This window comes from Chiloscyllium plagiosum, unplaced genomic scaffold, assembly GCF_037043375.1.
Source record: "Chiloscyllium plagiosum isolate Xiang-an unplaced genomic scaffold, Cpla_swu_hap1 HiC_scaffold_39, whole genome shotgun sequence".
Lineage (NCBI taxonomy): Eukaryota > Metazoa > Chordata > Chondrichthyes > Orectolobiformes > Hemiscylliidae > Chiloscyllium > Chiloscyllium plagiosum.
The window spans coordinates 57,624,229-57,630,228 of NW_028270177.1; positions in this window are offsets into that span (position 1 = coordinate 57,624,229).

Here is a 6,000-nt window from a genome sequence, read left to right on the forward strand (position 1 = left end):
GCGTCACTATCAACCTGACCCCCTCACAGTTACTACATCAATGTCACCCTGGCCCGCTCACACTTTCTGTGTCACTTTCACCCTGACCCCCTCACACTTACTGTGTCACTATCGCCCTAACCCCCTCTCATTTATTGCGTGACAATCAGCCTGACCCCCTCATTTTGCTGCGTCACTATCACTCTGAGCCCTCACACTTCCTGGGACGCTATCATCCTGACCCCCTCACATTTACTGGGCCACTATCTCCCTGACCCCCTCATCGTTACTGCATCTCTATCACCTTGACCCCCTCACACTTGCTGCATCACTATCACCATGACCCCCTCACACGTAGTGCGTCACAATCACCCTGAGCCCTCACATTTACTGGGCCACTATCACCCTGACCCCCTCAAGGTTACTGCATCAATGTCACCCTGACTCCCTCACAATTACTGTGTCACTATCACCCTGACCCTCTCAGACCTATTGGGCCGCTATCACCCTGACCCCCTCACACTTACTGTGTCACTATTGCTCTAACCCCCTCACACGTACTGCGTCACTATCACCCTGAGCCCTCACGCTTACTCGGGCACTATCACCCTGACCCTCTCACATTTACTGCGTCACTATCACACTGAGCCCCTCATACTTACTGGGCCACTGTCACCCTGATCCACTCACACTTACTGTGTCACTGTCGCCCTAACGCTCTCACACTTACTGCGTCACTATCACCCTGACCCCCTCACACCTCCGGTGTCACTGTCACCGTGACCCCCTCACACTTGCTGTGTGACTGTCACCCTGACACCCACACAATAACTGCGTCACTGTCACCGTAACCTCCTCACACTTACTGCGTCACTGCCACCCTGACCCCATAATACGCACTGCGTCACTATCAAAGTTTCCCTCTCACACAAACTGCATCACTATCACCATGACGCCCTCACAGTTACTGTGTCACTGTCACCGTGACACACACACACACTAACTGCGTCACTGTCACCGTGACCTCATCGTACTTACTGTGTCTCTACCAACCTCTCCCTCTCACTTTTACAGTGTCACTGTCACCCTGACCCCCGCACACTTACTGCGCCACTATCACCCTGACCCGCTCACACACTCAACTGTCACTATTACCTTGATCCCCCTTCACTATCAGCCTGACTCCCGTACATTGCTGCATCACTATGAGCCAGACCCCCTCACACTTACTGCGTCACTGTCACTATAACGGCCCCACACTGACTGCGTCACTATCTCCCTTACACACCGATACGTATTGTGTAACTATCAGCCTGATCCCCTCACACTTACTGCGTCAGTGACAGCCTGTCCCCTCGCACTTATTGCATCATTATAGACTGACCCCGACTCACACTTATTGCCTCATGATCAACCTAACACCATCACAGTTACTGTGTCATTAGCAGCCTGACACCTCCACACTTACTGCGTCACTATCAGCCTGAACTCCTCACACTTTCTGCGTCACTATCACCTTTACCCCTCACACTTACTGCGTCATTATAGACTGACCCCCACTCACACTTACTCTGTCACTGACACTCTGACCCCTCACATTTAGTCTGTCACTATCACCCTGACCCCCTCACACTTACTGCATCACTGTCACCCTGACCCCTCACATGTAGTCTGTCAGTATCACCCTGATCCCCTTACATGACTGCGTCACTGTCACCCTGACCCCTCACATTTAGTCTGTCAGTATCACCCTGACCCTTTTACATGACTGCGTCACTGTGATCCTAACCGCTCACATTTAGTCTGTCACTATCACCCTGACCCCCTCACACTTGCTGCTTCACAGACAAACTGACCCCTCATACTTCCTGCGTCATTGTCACCCTGCTCCCATCACACTTTCTGAGTCACTATAGACTGATCCCTCACATTTACTGCGTCACTATCAGCCTGACCCCCTCATACTTTCTGCGTCACTATCACCATTACCCCCACACTTACTGTGTCACGATCAACCTAACACCATCACAGTTACTGTGTCATTACCAGCCTTACCCCCTCACACTTACTGCATCACTATCAGCCTGACCCCCTCAAACGTACAGCGTCACTTCCAGCCTCTCCCTCTCACACTTATTGCATCACTATCATTCTGACCCCCTCACACTTACTGCATCACTATCACCCTGACCCCCTCATACTTACTGCATCACTATCACCCTGACTCCCTCTCACTGACTCCGTAACTATCACCCTGAGCCCCTCACACTTACTGCGTTCACTATCACCCTGAGCCCCTCACACTTACTGCGTCACTATCACCCTGAAACCCTCACACTTGCTGCGTTACTGTCACCCTGACCCTGTCACACTTAACGCGTGACTATCACCCTGACACCCTCACACTTACTGCATCGCTGTCATTCTGACAATGTCACACTTACTGCGTCACTATCACCCTGAACCCCTCACACTGTTTGAGTCACTGTCTCACTGATCCCCTCACACTTACTGCATGACTATCATCCTGACCCTGTCACATTTACTGCGTCACTATCACCCTGAGCCCCTCACAGTTACTGCGTCGCTATAACCCTGACCCCTCACATTGCATCACTATCACCCTGACACCTCACACACTGCGACACTTTCACCTTTGCACCCCCACACTGACTGTGTTACTATCAGCCTGACACCCTCACACTTACTGTGTAACTGCCAGCCTTCTCTCTCTCACACTTACTGCGTCACTACCACCCTGAAACCCTCACACTTGCTGCGTTACTGTCACCCTGACCCTGTCACACTTAACGCGTGACTATCACTCTGGCACCCTCACACTTACTACATCACTGTCATTCTGACACTGTTACACTTACTGCGTCACTATCACCCTGAACCCCTCACATTGTTTGAGTCACTGTCTCACTGATCCCCTCACACTTACTGCATCGCTATCATCCTGACCCTGTCACATTTACTGCGTCACTATCACCCTGAGCCCCTCACAGTTATTGCGTCGCTATAACCCTGACCCCTCACATTGCATCACTATCACCCTGACACCTCACACTTACTGCGACACTTTCACCTTTACACCCCCACATTGACTGTGTTACTATCAGCCTGACACCCTCACACTTACTGTGTAACTGCCAGCCTCTCCCTCTCACAATTACTGTGTTACTGTCATCCTGACCCCCTCACTCTTACTGCATCACTATAGGCTGACCACTCACACTCACTGCATCGCTATCAGACTGACCCACACACTTACTGCATCACGATCAACATTATGCCCTCACACTTACTGCATCACTATCAGCCTGACCCCTCACACTTACTGCGTCGCTATAACCCTGACACCTCACACTGCGTCACTATCACCCTGATCCCCTCACACTTACTGCATCACGATCAACCTTACACCATCACAGCATCACAGTTACTGTGTTACTGCCAGCCTTTCCCCTCACACTTACTGCATCACTTACATTCTGACCCCTCACAGTGCGTCGCTTTCACCCTGCCCCCCTCAGAATTACTGCGTCACTGTCAGTCTGACCCCTCACACTTACTGCATCACTATCACCATAACGCCTCCACACTGACTGCATCACTATCACCCTTATACCCCGACACTTTTTGCGTCACTATCATCCCGGCCCTCTCACACTTACTACGTCAGTGTCACCCTGAACCCCTCACACTTACTGCGTCACTATAGACTGACGCCCACTCAGACTTACTGCGTTATGATCAACCTAACATCATCACAGTTACTGTGTCATTAGCAGCCTGACCCCCTCACACTTACTGCGTCAATATCAGCCTAACCCCCTCACACTTACTGCATCACTGTCACCCTGACCTCTCACATGTCGTCTGTCAGTGTCACCCTGACCCACTTACATGACTGCGTCACTGTCACCCTGACCCCTCACATTTAGTCTGTCACTATCACCCTGACCCCCTCACACTTGCTGCTTCACAGACAATTTGACCCCCTCATACTTACTGCGTCAGTGTTACCCTGATCCCCTCACACTTACTGAGTCACTATAGACTGACCCCTCACACTTACTGCGTCATTGTCACCCTGACACCCTCACACTTACTGAGTCACTATAGACTGCCCCCTCACATTTACTGCGTTACTATCAGCCTGATCCCCTCACACTTTCTGCGTCACTATCATCATTACCCCCACTCTCCATGTGTTACGATCAACCTAACACCATCACAGTTACTATGTCACTACCAGCCTCTCTCCCTCACACGTACTGCATCACTGTCAGTCTGACCCCTCACACTTAGTGCATCACTTTCACCCTGACCCCCTCGGAATTACTGCGGCAATGTCGGTCTGACCCCTCACACTTACTGCATTACTATCATCATAACGCCCCTACACTGACTGCGTCACTATCACTCTTACATCCCGACACTTATTGCGTTACTATCTGCCTGATCCCATCACACTTACTGCGTCAGTGTCACCCTGAAACCCTCACACTTACTGTGTCACTATAGACTGACCCGCACTCACACTTACTACATCATGATCAACCTAACACCATCACAGTTACTGTGTCATTACCATCCTGACCCCCTCACACTTACTGCGTCACAATCAGCCTGACCCCCTCAAACTTACTGCGTCACTGCCAGCCTCTCTGTCTCACACTTACTGCATCACTGTCAGTCTGACTCCTCACACTTACTGCATCACTATAACCCTGACCCCCTCACACTTACTGCATTACTATCACCCTTACTCCCCATACTTACTGCATCACTATCACCCTGACTCCCTCTCACTGACTCCATAATTGTCACCCTGATCCCTCACACTTACTGCTTCACTATCACCCTGAGCCCCTCACACTTACTGCGTCACTATCACCCTGATCCCCACACACGTACTGCGTTACTATCACGCTGACCCCCTCACACTTGCTGCGTTACTGTCACCCTGACCCTGATACACTTACTGCATGACTATCATCCTGACCTTGTCACATTTACTGCGTCACTATCACCCTGAGCCCCTCACAGTTACTGCGTACCTATAACCCTGACCCCTCACACTGCATCACTATCACGCTGACACCTCCCACGTACTGCGACACTTTCACCTTTACACCCCACATTGACTGTGTTACTATCAGCCTGACCCCCTCACACTTACTGTGTCACTGCCAACCTCTTTCTCTCACAATTACTGTGTTACTGTCACCCTGACCCCCTCACTCTTACTGCATCACTATAGACTGACCACTCACACTCACTGCATCGCTATCAGACTGACCCCACACACTTACTGCATCACGATCAACATTACGCCCTCACACTTACTGCGTCACTATCAGCCTGACCCCTCACACTTACTGCGTCGCTATAACCCTGACACCTCACACAGCGTCACTATCACCCTGACCCCCTCACATGTACTGTGTCACGATCAACCTAACACCATCACAGCATCACAGTTACTGTGTCACTACCTTTCCCCCTCACACATAATGCATCACTTACAGTCTGACCCCTCACAGTACATCACTTACACTCTGCCCTCCTCAGAATTACTGCGTCACTGTCAGTCTGACCCCTCACACTAACTGCATCACTATCACCATATCGCCGACTGCGTCACTATCACCCTTATACCCCGACACTTTTGTGCGTCACTATGAGCCTGACCGTCTCACACTTACTGCGTCAGTGTAACCCTGAACGCCTCACACTTACTGCGTCACTATTGACTGACCCCCACTCACACTTACTGCGTCATGATCAACCTAACACCATTATGGTTCCTGTTTCATTAACAGGCTGACCCTCTCACACTTACTGCGTCACTATCAGCCTGACCTCCTCACACTTTCTGCGTCACTATCACCTTTACCCCTCACACTTACTGTGTCACGATCAACCTAACACCATCACAGTTACTGTTTCACTACCAGCCTCTCCCTCTCACACTTACTGTGTCACTGTCACTTTTACCCCTCACACTTA